Below are 17,994 nucleotides of genomic sequence, written 5' to 3'. Positions count from 1 at the left end.
TTAGTGCAATGAATGTCAACACCAACCACCTGAAAGTCTAAGACAGATACCTTGGAGTCGTGTTGTCCATTTGACTCATAACCAATTCTTCCCATTCCCTTATGCCTATTCCTATTCACAAGCTAATGAAATGGCAATTTAAAAATTCTACCCCATCAAAACATCCATTATGTTTGTTACTTTTATCCATTCTCATTGCCATGCTTTCTTTTTCTCCAGTATGTGCCATCATCATCTCTAACTGTAATTCTTGCCACAGTCTCCTCAGTGTTGTCCCTGTCTCCACTCTGACCTGCTTAACCCATTACCTGTGATTGCTCTCAGATGAAAATCTAACCATGTCACTTACCTGCTTAAAATCCATTGCTCATAAAACAAAGTCCAGACTTTTTAATGTGGCTGTAGAGCTTTTATTTCAATGGTCCCCTACTTACGCCTCACCATTCCTCATTCCTTTCTCTGCACACTATAGAACCAGCCTTTCAGGGGTTCAGTTCCTTAAGGACAGTAGTTCTCTCTGTTGGTGGTGTACTCCCCATTTCAGTTCTGCTTTCATAAACCTCATCTTTTCATTTTCAAATTAGCCACCATTTCTTTTTCTCAGTCTTTCTTGAATCCTAAGACATATTGAACTGCTCCTAAAATGTGTACTTCACCATCTAAACTCTTACTGCTTTATAATTTCCTATTTTTCTATCTTTATCTGCCATGAATTATAGTCTTCATGGATTATAAGCTTTGTGAGGGCAAAAGGCATATTAATTTTGTCCATCATCATATCCCCAACACTTAGAACAGTGCCAGGTATAATAAATGTTTAATTAATAGTTCTTGAATGAATTGATACAAATGTGTCATAAGTAAATTACAATTAAAAAGAATGTTTACAAAAACCTACCTCATGGGTACAATGAACACTATTTGTGTGATGGGCACATGTATAGCCCTGATTAACGCCATGTAATAAAAACATTTTAACCCCTTGATACTTTGAAATTAAAAACAATGTTTACTTCAGTTGAGGGGAATATTAATACCTAATATATAAAGTATTTTCAAATACATGATATCATGTAATCCTAAGAACAACTCTCTGAATAGGGAGGACTGTTGCTTTATACATGAAAAGATTGAAACTTAAAAAAAAAAATTGGTGATTTTTCCAAAGTCAGAAAGAAAAATATTTTTAAAAATGCAATTAGAACAACCTTTTAGTTCAGTTTTATTTTTGTTGTCCCACACTGGCTAAAATTCTGAAGTGATAAAAGTATAAAATTCGCATACATTGTTCCATTAGTCAAGTTTATAACCTGCTCAACTGATTACAACTAACAATAAAACAAGAATAATAGTTGACATTTATTGACTATTTGCTACATTACTTACTAGTTCTTTAATTGATGTTACTTGACTATTTGAACATAACTACTTTATTCAACTTACTTAGATACCATCCACAAATATATTTGTGTTTATAATGAAAAGAAAACAGCCAACATATGCTACACTTCTATACAATATGAAATGTCTAGTATTTGGGTTAGCTAATTTATGACCATTCTTTGAGCCTCATTGTAATTCTTCAGTCTTACAGTGGAAGAATCCTAATGCTGTGGAAATTGCCAGATTTCTGAGGCTTTATTGTCTAACCAAGTAGCTTCATTTGAGAGATGGAAGTGAGGGTGGGAGGCCTAGATTTAAATTTTTAAATTGTAGAGGTACTATATAGTTGAGAGTTGTCACCCAGAAATTGCTAGAAGTAGAAATTAAAAAATATCTTTTCAGTTTTTTTTTTCCATCTTTTATTCTCTGGATACTTCCCTTGCAAATGGATGTGAAAACTGTCCATTTGCAAGTGAAACTATTGTTTGGGGTGATATTTATTTGCATAAAGAATATTGCTACAGTCCCTTAACTCTCATTGTTTTATAGAACAGTTTGTAATTCTTACCTTCCTATTCATAGTACATGTGGGAAGTATATTTTAATATAAAAGGGACAGTCTGAAGACCATCTTTGTTTCCTGTTGGGGCATATCCAGATTGGATGAAATCTAAGGAGAGCCATCTGTTGAATATTTAGTATTCAGAACTGTAGAACTACTTCTGGCATCTGGTTTTGCCAAGTCCTAGCTAAAAATAAATATTAAATGGGGTTTGCTTTCTTTTTCTATTGGTTTTGAACTCTCCTAGAAGGGGTTGTGTATTTCCTAGGGAGAAAAATGTGGGAAAAAGAAATGTAGTCATTTATTTTTCATTTTCATTCACAAAACATTAGGTTAAATTTTAAGAACAAATATACCAACACATTTCTACTTTCATTTCTCTGTCTCTCATGTAAATTTTCTCTTAAGTTGTAGTGAAAAAATGATCACCAATTCATAGATATTTTGTGTATCACACACATACACACAAACTTGTTCTATAGTCACATACTAAGTTGCAATTCTATGGTAATGTAATAAAAGTGTCAAATTATACTATTTTGCTAGCTCTTGGAAAAGTATTCTTTGCATTTAACTCAAGACCATCAGTGGAGAAAGTGCACCGTTTCTTATCTACTGTCTAGCTCAGACAGGCCCCCTTAGACATGAAAGAGCTCTCTATTCATTCACCTAATTCTAAAAGTATCCCACCAGATTTGAAATTCTAAGTTCCATAAAAAAGGAGAAAACTGAATTAAGATATTTTTATACAGGTTAATAAATATGAATCAAATTTCTCTCTGCAGTGTATATTATGTGGTAGAGAAAATATTAGGAAGTATTATAGAAATTACTTGCTTTCAAGGGGTTAAGAGGTCAGTTTAGCCAAAAATAAAAATGGTAAATAACCACAGAGATTTGTTGTATTTTTTCTTTTTTTTTTTAGAATCTACCTACATACCAGATTCTTTGTACAGCTTATTGTTATTAGCCATCATATGCCTTGTAAATAGTTTTCTAATATTGACTAGGGATTTGAAGATATTATATAATATGGGGGGGGGTGTTCACATTTTTTAATCATCTTTCTGGGACAGCAAACCAGTATTTAAGGGAAGAATAAACTAGTTTCATAATTGGCTCCAGTTTTGTCTGGCAAAACATTGCATCAAAACTGTTTGTTCTTGTATTACGGAGGGGAGGTTCTTTATACAAAAGAGTGTCAATAGGCCCCACCCTGGCCAGTCTTTAACAATAGGATGAGCTGCAAAACATTTGTCCTGACAATATGGCATTGTGAAAAACACTTGGCTTATGCACATGCCAAAACTAAAGATACTTTCATTTTTATAAAATAAAGAAATCTCTTATCCCTCAGAAGAAATGTTTTTGATAAATGCCAAGGATAAAGAGGCAGAAGAAAATTGTCAAGAAAATGAGGGAAACAATTATAGTTGAGCATGATTGTGTGGTAAACAATGATCAGCTGTTTGCACTCAGAGGGGCGGCAATGGCAGTTCAGTTATTTCTAGATGTGCAGAGGTATACACTCTTCTGATATCTCTCAGAGTCAGGACAAATAAATGAACCATAAAGTGCTAAGTTCCATTGTTGAACAGTGAATAACTCTGTTGTGTTTTCAGATATATATGGCCATTTTATTCTGAATTATTGCATACTACCTTAAATGGTCTCTTTTAAATGTATTTTATGTGGATCTCGTAATTGCACAATGTTTGCACATACAGGAAAAAAGCCCCACAAATACATAAAACATTATGGAAAGCCTTAACAAATCAATTAACAGATCAATATAAAATCTGAATAACATAAATGCAAACTTTTTTTTAGGAGATGAACAAATTTCCTATTGTATCTTTATATCATTATATTTAGATAATGAATGAAGATGGCATCTTTGTTCCTTGGGTTCTGCCTTCTTTATTAGAGAAAATAATTTTACTCTGTGGCAATTATGTTATATCAACTCAAGATAAAGTGAAAAAGAAGCCGTCATGAAAACACCATTGGAGTAAAAATGACAAAAAAGAAGGAAAGAAAGAAAATCGCAGTATCTAAAATGATGGTATCTACATGAGAATAAATGAAAGGGATGTTGTAGAAAGAATACAGACATATATTTATTTTTTGATGTTGGCCTTTTCACACTAGCTCATGCCCTCCTTTGAGGTTGAGCTGTGGGAATATTCAGTTTATCACAGATTTACCACATCTCGACACTATTTATAATTTAGATCACTGTGCCTTCCTGATGTACTGTAATGCCCAGAATTCAATAATCTGTTCCTAAAAAATTAAGACTACCTTTCCTTTTGATGGCTTGGGACTTTACCAGAAGGATTATCAGAAATTAGTTCTTCTCAAAGTGACCTCAGCTATTTCATTAAGCTATCAAATGTGCCTTGAGCATCTAGTTCTTTTCACAGCAGAACCTGTCCTTTAAGTCTTTAAGGAAACTCTCCATGGTTAATAGAGAGAAGCACAACATGGAGAAGAACTTTCTACTGCTATTGTGAGTGGCTCCTCTTAGGCACCCCCACTCCAGAACTGTTTTCATGAAGTCTCTTTCAGTCTGCTCTTTAGCCCACTCATAAAGCCGCTTTCTGCCTAAGTGTAGGACAGTTTATCTCCTCTAAGGAGAATACTCTCAGTCAAGTGTCCATTCTCCAAACTGCAGGCCCACCTAAAGAATGTTTGTCCCTCTCCCTGGGTCAACACCTTCACAAGACTATACATTTTCTATCCCATGCTGGAATACTTCCTAGTAAAGTATATAAATGCATTCTCTACTCCCTTCACAGGAAACTCACTGTTAGCCTCTTCTATAGATATAAGAAAACAATAGTCAGAAATTAACAAATTCTCTAGTTCTAGGTTTTTTAATAGGAGGCAGTAGCAAATACAAGGCATCCTATAAAAAATACATCTGCACTAGAATGTTAATAGCAGCACAATTCACAATTTCAAAGATGTTGAAACAACCCAAGTGCCCATCAATACATGAGTGGATTAATAAAATGTGATATATGTGTACCATGGAGTACTACTCAGCCACAAAAAACAATGGTGATATAGCACCTCTTGTATTATCCTGGATAGAGCTGGAGTCCGTTCTTCTAAGTGAAGTATCACAAGAATGGAAAGGCAAGCACCACATGTACTCACCATCAAATTGGTATTAACTGATAAACACTCATGTGCACATATAGTAGTAACATTCATTGAGTGTCCTGCAGGTGGGAGCAGGGGGCAGGAAGGAGAGAATGGGTATATTCACACCTAATGGGTACTGTGTGCACCATCTGAGGGACAGACACACTTGAAGCTCTGACTTGGGCAGGGCAAAGGCAATATATGTAACCTAAACATTTTTACCCCTGTAATATGCTGAAATAAAAAACAAAAAGAAATACCAAGGTTTGAATCTCAGCTCCACCACTCACTAGCTATGAACCTATGTTTCCTCATCTGTAGAATGGGAATGATTATTGTCCATTTCATATAGAAACTGAATAAGATAATATATATTAAACATTGTGTCTTTTCTGGGCATAGATTTTTCAATAACTTAGCAAATTTAAATATTAATACATAAAATCCCATTGGGGGAACTCACAAGCCCAGCTTATGAATCTCTAACAAAGCAGGTCCAGGTTCTAGTCACATCCTCTCCCACAGGACTTTATTGCTATTCTTTCTACTTCAGCCCTCTGACTTTTGTAAATAGTTTTCCAAAGAATAATGCAGATATAGTCCAATTTCTTCTAGGGAAAGGGAAACAAGGAAAATTTTTCCCCTAAGAAACATCAATGATTACAGAGATCATTTTAAAACTCTTAAGATTGATTTGTTGGGTATACCCTTAGATAGTGAAATATGTATTATCAAAGCTAACCTTATTTGCTTTGAGGTAACTCTATTTTCATATTTTATTGAAGAACTGAGTGTAGTTGTTTTATCTTTGCATTAAAAAATACCCTGACTTAGAATTTACTCCAAATGAAGAAATTATCTGCAAAGGAGCAGAGATTTTAAACATCTTTAATATGATTCATTTTACATTTTATTATCATTAGTGTTGAAAAGAATAGTTCAGGCTTAGTCACTTCACTCTATTACATCTATAAAATAGATTTATTTGGCCATGTACTATTGCATCAAAAAGCCCAAAATCCTTGGATTTTGTTATAGAAGATACAATTAATTTCATTTGTATTTTCTAAAAACATATTAAATAATTTCTCAACCAAGACTGTTATGTGGAATTCAGCTGCTCTTTTGCATATCACTAACTCCAATGTTCCTTAAAAGACATTAGAATAAGACACTAGATATTTAGAATAAGATAAACTTGTGGGGGGTAGAATGTTACTTTATGGGATAGCAGATGAAGCTGCAGAAGTACATTTTATTAGTACATAGAAAGGAACAAAAACTGTCCCCCGCCAAATCTGAGAAATATTAATGCAAGATAAGGCATTCATTGAGAATGAAGTTATAAATAATTAAAAATAGAAGGTGAGATCAATCATCAGTAGAAGCAACCCCACATGAATCATATTTTTTAGATGTTGGGTCAGAAATCACAGAAAAAACCTATCAGAAGTGGTTTGAATTTCATGACATTGAATCTTGAATGTCTGAATATATAACATGTCCTTAATTTTAACTCTGGGATTGCAAACAAATTTCATTTAAAATGACATTTATAATCAATTCATAATGATTTCCTGGGCTGAGAAAGGGTGTAAGACTCAGTCCAGAATTATCAGAAAAGAGGGCTGTAATTGACATCTGCCATGCTACTGCAATGGGAAATGGCAGCAAACCAATTGCTGATCCTCTTATTACTCCGCGTTGTAAAAGGCCATGCTCACAGACCCTTACTGGGAGGTCAGTCAGACTTTTTTATGAGACATTTTTGAAACGAACTGTTGGTTTGGTTCTAGCACTAAGAGGTGAGAGTGCCACATAATATTAGCGACTCCCCTGGAGAGTATATCCCTGTGATTGAGATGGATTCCCCAGAGCGGCATAGCTGGATGGTACTAGTTATTGATGTCATCTATCTAATTATCTGGGATCCTGAAATTATGATTAAAACCAATGTTTGGGATTTTTTTAGTTCCCATTCCGTTTACTCATTAGGAATGACCACACGGATCAAAGGCATGTCAGTATTTGGTTTGCTTGGCATTCATATTTGTCATTATAAATTAAAAAGTAGGAAATCCGTTTATAAATTGGTTTATGCATCGATGCTGGGAGAGTTTAGTTAGCCAGAATCATTTCAGTTGAGTATACCTAGCTGTGATCTCTGGTTGTGCTGACAAAATTAAATGATTGCCTATGAAACTAAGGACCTCTAAACTATGAGTATCAAAATTATCTCCGGAAGACCTCCCTGAATGGCCAGCCAGCATCACTGCAATGATATCTTTCCTTTATTTTTCTAATATAATTCTAAGATGAAAAGCAATTTTTTACCCATATATCCATTTTTAGAGGATAAATTCTGTTATTTTTTGAGACTACATAAGTCATGGTATTTGTTGAACGTTCAGAATAGTACTAACATTAGTAGGGAAAACACCTAAGTGTATAAAAACTCATGATTATGTATTTATATGGGCACATGCTTATGTAAATGTAAGTTAGCCTCAGAAATCATGCTTTCTCAATTATAAAAGTTTTAAGGTATATGTCTTAGTCTGTTTGTGTTGCTATAAAGGAATACCCGAGGCTGGGTAATTTATAAAGAAAAAAGGTTTAATTGGCTCATGGTTCTGCAGGCTGTACAAGAAGCATGGCACCAGCACCTGCTTTTGGCAAGGGCTTCAGGCTACTCCCACTTGTGGTGGAAGGGGAGGGGGGAGCAAGTGTGTGTAGAAATCACATGGTGACAGAGGAGGCAAGAAATAGGGGAGAAATATGCCAGGCTCTTTTTAATGACCAGCTCTCCTAGGAGGTAATAGACCAAGAACTCACTCATTGCCATGAGGACTGCACAGAGTCGTTCATGAGGGATTCACCCTCATGAACTAAGTACCTTCCACTAGACCCCATCTCTTAACATAGCCACACTGGGGATTAAATTTCAACATGAGATTTCGAGGGGTCAACCACACCATGTTCAAACTATAGCAGTGTGATTTACAGAATGCTATTTTCAAACTATTATCACTAATGTTCCCTCTTCTTGAGAAAAATAAAATCTCTTTTAATATTATTTGTAAGTGAAAAAAATACTAAAATTAAATAAAACTATCCAAAAAATAGTGTTTCATTTTCTAAGTGCTAATTCTGGTTCCCTTATCCTTTTATACTTCTAAATACGACACACATACCTGGTACTTTGCAGAGTTTATAGTTATAAATGATGACTTTGTAGTCCATTTTAAATGGAATGTACCCGTAAAATATGCAAATTTATCATCATTGATTAATTTCAACCAGAATAAAATAGACAGTTTATATTTCTCCCTAAAGGCTTACTTGGCCTATAGAAATTCTCAAAATGAGCACCTCCTAATGAAGGTAATGGCTAATTGCACTGTTAATTAAATTAAATACAATGTACAGTTACAAAGGACTGTATGTTATATGAACAACAATGCATACTCTTAATGTTGTTTAACACCAAGCTTCAGGAGTGAAAATACTGTTGGGTATTGCATATTTGTAAAAGTTTCAGAATGGAGGAAGTGAATCATGGTATCTTACAACTCAAAAACATATCTTTTGAATTATAATGCTTATGTGAAATATTCTTATTTGAATCTATAGATACCTTTAATTCCAAAGAAATTGTTGTATTTTGGGTAGGATTTTGTTGTATGTATGAACCTACAACTATACCTCTGTAGGATTCTTGACTTGATAGATTGACTAAGATGGCTACCTCTGTTCATCAACCTGCTTGAACAATTATTTCACTAGAAGTCATTGTTTAGATGTTATGTGAACACTTCCTTTGGATATAATGCCAAACATACAACTAGGTTGATAATGTGCCTTTTTAAAAACAGAGACTAATATTTATGGATCTCAGACAACAGTCAACTGGGGCTTACCACATTTCTATAGAGGAAAACCAAGCTGGTCATGCAAAGAGGACATGTTTGGTTGTCTGCTTTGAGCAATGTCAATGGACTTCTGAATACTAGCTAACACTAGTATCAGAAGCTATAGATTTTCATAAGCCATTTATGATGTAATCAAGAGTTTTACTATTGCCTTTTAAAACCCAAATCTAATAAATATGTCAAATTCACCTCTTACACTGCTTGAAAGCTTAATAAGCTATGAAGTACTTAACAAATTTTATTTTTATTTAATTGCACTATAAATTTACATAAATCATTGAGGATGTCATCATTCTTTTATGCTTAAGATTGAATATTAGGAACAAACATATATATGTTTCACGTATGTGTATGAAGATTTTATAGTCCATGTTACTACAAGATATATAGTCTATTCAGATAGACCTTTTGTCTTTTTAGCATCGTGTCCCTTCACTCTGATGCTATAATAGAGTTCTTCAGAAAGTACTTATTTAATGTATCCTATCTAGAAACTAAAATGATTTCCATAAACTTGCACAAACTGTTTAAAGCAGACCATATCAAATACAATAAAATCTTATTCACTCTAATCCTTGATGCTTGATGGCATGCTAATTAAAAAGAGCAAATACACAATTAGGGTATAACAGCTATTGAAAACCTGGTTTGTCTCACCTAGTTTATTTGAAAGAATAAAGTAAACATATAGATTATTTTAAGATACCTGCAGAACAATATTTCTCTGTTATGCTATACAATTATTTAACCAACTCTCAAAGGAAAAATCAGGCTCTGTAATAGAAACTACAGTGTAGTGTTCCAGTGTGTGTGTAATTTCAAAAATACTATCATAGAACATAAGATATTTTAAAAGTAATGAGTATTTATAGACTAGCTTATTTTAAACAAAATGGGGAATGCAGTGACATGTAGATTTTTGCTTGATGTCTCCTATAATATCATCAAATAATAATATACAAAATATAGTCATGAGATATTGAATACTGTGCAATCCTAAGTTTAAAATATTTAATATCACATGAAACTAAGGGTAAAAATTATCAATGGCATCTTGACAATGGCCAACATCTGAACAACTTGTTTCCCCCTTTTCTTTTTATCATCTCTTTCTCATCCTTTATCAAATATCTTTCTGATTTCTTTCAATTTTATTTTTGAAGTTGTACTCCCAACAAACATAATAGTGTTATCAATTGCTAGTATTTATATCTTGAAATATTTTAAATTGTCTCTTCTCTTTGCCATTCTTTCCTTTATATGTTTTTAAAATCTTTTTCTCTTTTAATTAAATTGGCATGAAAGCCTTGTTATTCTTGCCGAATTGGTCAGATAGATGGAAGCTGTAATTTATGAAAAGATCTGTGTCAACATTGCTCAGAAAGAAAAACTGCCAATGAGACAAGCTGGTGCCTACTTTTCTCCTGATATGAGGCTTAGGCATTGGATCTGTCAGCGGCACCCAAACCACTTTTTAGCTGCCTTGCCATAACCGAGGGCTCTCTAGGTTGTAAATAACGTAGGTAGAAAGTGCAGGCAAGAGAATGCTGAAGAACAGATGAATAGTTGGAAGTATTAATAATATGCTTCTTCAAGTACATGCTTCAAGAGAAATATCTGTGTTTAATACTTTTAGTGGCTATATCTTTTTTTTTATTTCAGCTTATTACGGGGGTACAAAAGTTCAGGTTATATATATTGCCCATGCCTCCGCCATCCCCCTGAGTCTGAGCTTCAAACGTGCCCATTCCCCAGACAGTGCACATCACACCATCACGTAGGTATACACCCATCCCCTCCCCCCACCCCCATCCTCCCGAGTCAGAACTTCAAGCGTGTCCATTCCCCAGACAGTGCGCATCGCTGAAGTTGTAGAGAAGCAATCTAATTTTAGCATCTAGAATTTTTAGCTTCACGTACTCTCTATTGATATTTCACACATTTTACCTTTCTTGAATTTATTACTTTATTTCATTGCTATTTTTATAAAAAACTGAATAAAAATCTAATTTATATAAAAATAGTATCACCATAATTTAATGTAATAGCACATTCAAAATTATTATCATGTTTGAAATGTAAGTTCAATCTGATTTTACAAGAAAGCTAATGAATATTTGTAGCTTTGCTGCTGGTAAAAGGGAACAATATCCAAGAAGATAGTAGAAATATGTATTTATTTTCTCTACATTGGTATGAATGTGAAAAGGAGAAATGAAAGAACAGTAGCCATTCATTCAGATATTTATTGAGTACATACTGAGAATATACTAGAATGTTCCCCTGTGCTGAGTACTGTGGAAAATATAGTGAGCAAGTCAGAAAAGATCAGTGAACTCATGTACACTTGGGAAACTAAATAAGTAAACAAAATATCAAAAGAGAAATGAAATAACTACACATTTTTGGAGTACTATTAAAGAAGCATACCATGTGATGTGGTGATCTTGAGGGGGCCTACTCTCCTTTGAGGAGGTGACATTTCACCTGAGATCTTAAGCACTTACCATTTAAGGCACTGCGTTATTAATATAAACGCTCTCTCCTCAAACCCTAAGATGTTAAGAGCCTAAATAATTGATCTAAGGCAGTGACTCAAAGTGGCACTTTAATTTAAACAAAATAATGTTTGGTTATGTGCTATGGCAACTTACTAGTTTTGTGATCTAGGGAAAATTACTTAAATTTTGTAAAATAGGAAAAATAATGCCAACTTCAAAGGATTACTATGAGGATGGCAATTATTTCTTCCTCTCAATGATACCTTCTTTTTACCATATTCTCCCTGCTGTTACTCTGCCTTTTCTGTTTCCTTTCTCAGCTAAACTCTGAGGTGGCTGTGTGCTTCCTGAGGCTGACTGCTCTCATCCATTCTTCCTTAACACTGCTCACGTCCTCCTTGTGCCCTGTCCCCCACCATTCTGTCCACAACTCCTCTGTTGAGGTCAGTGATGGCTTCTGTGCTGTTAAATGTAATGGTAAATTCTTACCATAAATCTTGGTTTTTACTTGGCATCTCTACAGGAAGCCTAAAAGGCATATCCTGAATGTTGAGATAGGTGTACAATTCCTGACCATTTCCTTGGCTTCAAACTTTCCATTCCTACTCTTATTCTTATCTTAGTGGCAGCTCCCTCACTCCATTGCTCAGGTTAAAACAAAACAAAACAAAATCCCAACAAAACAAAACAAAACAAAGAACCAAAACTTTAAGTCATTGTTGAATTTTCTCCAGGGCTCCACACTCACAGAGGCTCTGTGCTTGGTTTAGGGCTCCACCACACTGTACTAGAATTCTTAAAATGGTATTGAAAGTTGAACAAGGGACCCGCCATCATTTTCACTTTTCACCAGACTCCACACATTTAGCTGTCCTACTCCTCTCTTTCTTACACCCTACACTGCAGTCCCTGCATCCACTCTCATCTCTTGCCTGAGCATTCTCACTGATCTTCCTGTTTGGAGTTTTGTCTCCCCTTGGTCTATTTTCAACACCACAGCCAGAGTGGCCCTCTATGTATGTGTGTATATATTATATATAATGTATATGTATATATGGTGTACATGTATGTGTATTCTGACACAAATACATACATACTTGCATATATACTTATGTTCAATTATATTATGTCACTGTTTAAAATCATCTGATGAGTCTGATGACTTCCTACCTTATTTAGAGTAAATACAGATGTCAAAAGCCCCACACTATCTGATTTCCTCTGACTGTTGACCTTATTTACCATGACTCTCCCCTCACTCTGCCCTATGCTATGAACACTCTCTGCCTTATGATCTTTGTGTTGTTGTTTCCACCACCTGGAAGTCTCTTCCCTTATATAGCTCGCTCCCTCATCTACATCAAGACTTTGCTCAAATATCTTCTTTTCAGGGAAATATTCCCTGACTGATTTATTTAGAATTGCAATCCCTGAACCACCTGAAATCCTTTTCTACCTCATGCTTTTTTTCCCTTCTGTAGTACTGATCACCAAATAATGTTGCATATATTTTACTTAAGTCTTCTGTCACTGCTACTACAATGTAGGAATTATGAAGGAAGGGATTTTGTTTGCTTTTTCACTGCTGAACTTCATCATCGTAAAGAATAAGGGGCTACCACCTAGTAAAAGTTCATTTATAGCTTTAAATTAATGAAATTAAATGAGGCAATATACATAAAGTGTGTGCTGTTTGGTTCATCATGAGTCTGCAATAATTATACTTTTACGACTATCTTAAAAAAACATTTTTTTAAATTCAAAGTATTAGTGGGGTACAAATGCTTGAGTCATGGTTCTAAGTGTGCCCATCACCCAGATAGTGTTCATTGTACCGTTAAGTAGGTTATTGGTAATCGCCCATCCCCTCCTCCTCCCTCGGCCTTTAAAGCTAGAGCAGATCTACCTTAGCAATTATGCAATCCAGCTCCCTAATGTTTTAGGTGGGAAAGCCAAGAGGCAAGGATTTTAAGTGCTAATTCAATAGATATTGCTCATTCAATTTAAAGACAGATCTGGTCTTGACCTCTACCTCAGCAATCTTTTCACCAATCAGATTAGCTTTGTGAGCAGTCACAGTTCCTTATATTTTATTCTACTTGAATTATTAATCAACCCTGCATCTTTATGATATTCAAAATGTGGCCAGAGAAATACCAGTAAGATGTTTACTTTGCTTGCAGAATTGTCAGGAAAAGATTAACATCTCCTATACCCTAATTTTCATTTGTCTTAACCAAAAATAATGAAAGATATTAAGAGTAATGTATTTAAATAAAAAATTAGGTATAGCCACTATTTATTTACTGTGGTCTAAAGGGATTATCACCAATCCTCTAAACAGTCCTATAAGATATCATTATTCCTTATTACAACCCAGGAAACTGACACTTGGGGAGGTTCAGTGACTTCCCTGTGATCATAGTAGTAAATAAAATATGAACCCAAAGCCATGCTACCTTACTCCAGAACATTGCATTTTGAAGATGACACCATACAACATAGACTTGATCCACTTAAAATGTAAATTTCCAATGGATTTTTACATGAACGTGTGTATAATTTGTGTTTCATTACGAAGGTGAGTCGAAATCATGTGACCTAACGTTCGAAAACAGGTCTGATATATCTCAAATCTAGATAATTTTTAGTTTTATTTTTTAAAAAATCTGCTTTTTCTCTAGTGAATCTGTGCTATATAGATACACACACACAGACACACACACGCACACACACAAAGCCAGGACTTTTTTTTTCTTTCTTGCTTTTATATGTCATTTGAAGATTTCAAACAGTTCTTGATATCACCTTTTTGAGTGTGATGAGTCACAATTCCCATTATAGACTTATTTTTAGTTTGTTATTATCATCTAAGTTGAGAGCTGTGATTCCCCTAAATTCTAACCACCAACATTTTGCCAGAGGGAATATCTTAACCATAACTTAAAATATAAAGGGATCCAGAAATATTATTGTTTGTCACCTGAAACTGAGAAGTCATTTTAAATAAAAACTACTATTATTACTAATATATATTTTAAAATGTGGAATCATAATATTTTTATTTCTTGTTTGTCAAATCCAAATAGAATTTTATATTAATACATATTACTAAAATATATTTAAGTTTATTTTATCTAGGAAATAATCTTCTCATTTTGTTAAGTAGTGACTTATTAAATTTGTGCATGTGTGAGTATGAACGTTGAGGGTGGAGACTGGAAGAAATGAGGGAAGATTTATTTTTGTTGTTTGGTCTATTATTTTTTTTTTTTGCTATAAAATTTAGAAACAAATTTTATTTAAGATCTGAAATACAATTCCTAAAATATCAACTTTTCGAGAAAACTATGGCTACACAATAATGCATTGCCTCTATAATGTTAGAACGTGCATTAGACTCAAATACAAAAACCATGAAACAAATCATCCTTCAACAATTTGAGCAAAGATAGAATGCCTAAGGAACAACACAGATGGACTTGCAGAGGATGGGCTGTTTTACTTCAAGCACTGTAAAAAAAAAAAAAAAAAAGCAAAAATGCATGGGTTTTCGGCTATATACATTAAGTTGAACCTTTGGCACTGGGAATCAGGGCGTTTTGTCACGTAGCATTAACACATATTAGAAAATTGTGTAGTGTCAAAGGGATAGAACCACCAGCATTCAAGCAATGTTGTCAACTAGGCAATAAAATGTTCTAGTGAATGTTTTGTCTTTGTCTAATTACTGCATACACTGGTAGCAACTTTGAAATGAGAAAAGGAACGTCACTCCTTTTATTTTCTGTTTAAAACAGAACAGAGAACAAACTGAAACATAAGCCCTGTTATACATTAACAATTTTAAAGAACATCAATTATACAAGAAAAGGACTCAGAACAAAAAGTGTTTACAGATACCAGACAGGTAACAGTGAGTGGTCGGTAGACCCTCACAGGGCTTTGCGGTGGCACTCAGCGGAAGCCACTTTGTAATCACTGGCAGTAAACAGAGACGCAAAATTCTTCGCCAGATATTTTAGGAAATCATGCAAATAACCCAACAATAATGCAAGGCTCTTCTCATCAAGGGGCGTCTAGGCCAACATTGCTCCGATTCTTACGAATAATCTCAGTAGGTGTGGCGCTCCATAAACCTGGGCCATCGTCACATCAGGGTGAGCCAAGAGGATTTCAGCATACTGGGGCCTCTCAAACTTGTAGAGCAGCTGGGTGCCTAACATCACATTGAAATATTCTTTTATTCGTGCCACAACTTCGTTAACTGCATATTCCTTGTTATCGACATTGCTCTGCGACTTCTTAAAATTTGCGTACTCTTCCAGAATAGCATCTACATTTTTCTTAGCAGGGAGTTGGAACAGCTGCTTCTGCCTGGTAACTAAGTCCCAACCCTCAACAAGCCATGGTTTTAATTCTTCCAGAAGCTTCACTTTAATTTCAATTCTATTCTTAAATGCCTCTTCACTTTCAACGGTGGGGTCTGCCCGAGCCCTTTTCGTCCGAGGGGGCTGAGGTGCTTCGCTGGTACTGCCACCATCTCCGTTTCCAGGAGTCTTCTGTTTGTTCTTTCTTGTCTTCCTCACGGATCCTGAAGAGGGGTTCTCTGCCGAGCGACACCCCCCCCCATCTTCCTGGAAGAGCTGGCTCAAGATTTTTCTGCTGCGGACCAGCTGTCTTCTTTCCTGAGGATGCCCCTCTCATCTTCTCTGCGTGTTGCTTCTAGTTGGTTTTTTGAAGTTTTCTTCTGCAGATTGTTGTCCACGAGTTTGAGAACCCTGCTTTCTGGAACTCATTCAACCCTGTTTTTATTCCAACCAATAATCTTCCTTCTTTCCCTTCTAAGAACTCCTGGTGATTTCCCAGATGGAATCTTATTAGATCTTCTGGGATGGTATGGAGGATGAAGTGGGAGACATAACCCAAGATTCTGTAATCAGGGATGGTTCTGCAATCAGGATCAGATCTCCTGATCCTTACTGTACAGCAAACTTAGCTTTTCTGATGGTGACCTTTTTCTCCTGATCTCCATGCACAGTCTGGTCTATTATTAATAATAGAACTACAATTACATTCATAATCTTAAAACTTGTTTCTGTATTATGTTACTAAAATAAAAATTAATATTTTTGAAACAAATAAAAATGGTTAGATCATTTGGATTATAGTGATCAAGACTTCATAGCCAAAATAAAGATTTTCTATATTTATGGTAATTTAGGATAAAACATAAATCTTATATTTAGTCATCTACTTTAACTATATATTAGATTGTAACTGAACTCAAAATAATTGAAAAATATTAATTGCTTACTATTTCAATAGTTTGTGAAATCTTACAAATTAAAATTGGTTATTCATTCAATTTTAATTTTTAAACTTAAAACTACCAATGTTGTTTGAAAGATATTTTACACTAATATTGTGTTGGCTTACTTCCCCATTGAATTCTTTTTAAGGACTTGACATCATTTTCTTTGGAGAGGACCTGGTGATAACAGAACTTCCATTTCAGTAGCATAGGGAGACAGGCATTATTCTTTTTCCTGATAGGGTTATAGTTTTGTTTATTAACTCAAATTGACTTTGTAAATTATTTTTGTTGCCATTGTTTTAATGTTGTTTGGATTCAATAGCATGTCTAAATTTTGCTAATGTTGTGCTGACATGCTGTTGCCAAAGTGGACTGGAGTAAGGCCAGTTTGGTCACTTGGCCAGTTTCTGAATGCAAACCAATTGCTGATTAACAGAATTGGAGAGCTGAAGGGAGACTTCAAAAATGATTATACTTCAGCTTTTCAGCTGAGAAAATTGAGACTTAATGAATATGTACACCTTGTATAGGATTGTACAGAGAATTAAAAGAGAAGTTTATGCTTGCCTCCAGGATTTATGGAATGAACAAAATGGTTCTGGTAGCCAAACTTAATATTATTGTTTTATGTGTGTAGACATGCCCAAATCATTTTGAAGGATTTTATTATGACTAGACATGAGAATAACTGGATTCCATTTCCTATTCTTCCATTATTCCTATCTCCTGGGTTAAATGGTTGACTTCTTTATGCCAAAATGTCTATATGTACAAAATGACAGTTGATGTATTTTACTCCTTTTAGAAACACATATCTGTGGTCAATTATTATAAAGAACAAAGGACTGCTTTTGAAATGTTTGAGATTTAGAATGAAAGTTCACTAATAATCATATTTAATCATTAATAGCAAAGGTGTCACTGATCTAGTTAAACTAATAAGTGAGTACAAAATAAGGCAACTGGTCTTTATTAATCCTATTACCAAGTAATCTAATAAGCCTCTCCCTGTTCTAGTCCCAACAGGCTAATTTGTTAACAAAAACCAAGCATTGTTAAGTAGCTTACCAGAAAAGTGTTAAAATAACCCAGAAAAATCTAAAGTGATTTGAGAGAAAAAAGAGGACATATATCTACATGAAATAT

The 17,994-nt window shown here is 34.6% G+C and overlaps 1 protein-coding gene and 1 pseudogene across 1 annotated transcript in view; one reads left to right on the top strand and one right to left on the bottom strand.

The window, feature by feature from the left end:
• Positions 1-17,994, top strand: part of MDGA2 (MAM domain containing glycosylphosphatidylinositol anchor 2) — a 767,088-nt gene that overhangs the window by 279,577 nt on the left and 469,517 nt on the right. The gene's annotated exons all lie outside the window — the stretch shown is intronic.
• On the bottom strand, positions 15,467-16,558 carry LOC138379400 (mortality factor 4-like protein 2; annotated as a pseudogene).

The sequence above is a fragment of the Eulemur rufifrons genome, chromosome 2, assembly GCF_041146395.1.
Source record: "Eulemur rufifrons isolate Redbay chromosome 2, OSU_ERuf_1, whole genome shotgun sequence".
NCBI lineage: Eukaryota > Metazoa > Chordata > Mammalia > Primates > Lemuridae > Eulemur > Eulemur rufifrons.
This window is presented reverse-complemented; position numbering and strand designations above follow the sequence as displayed.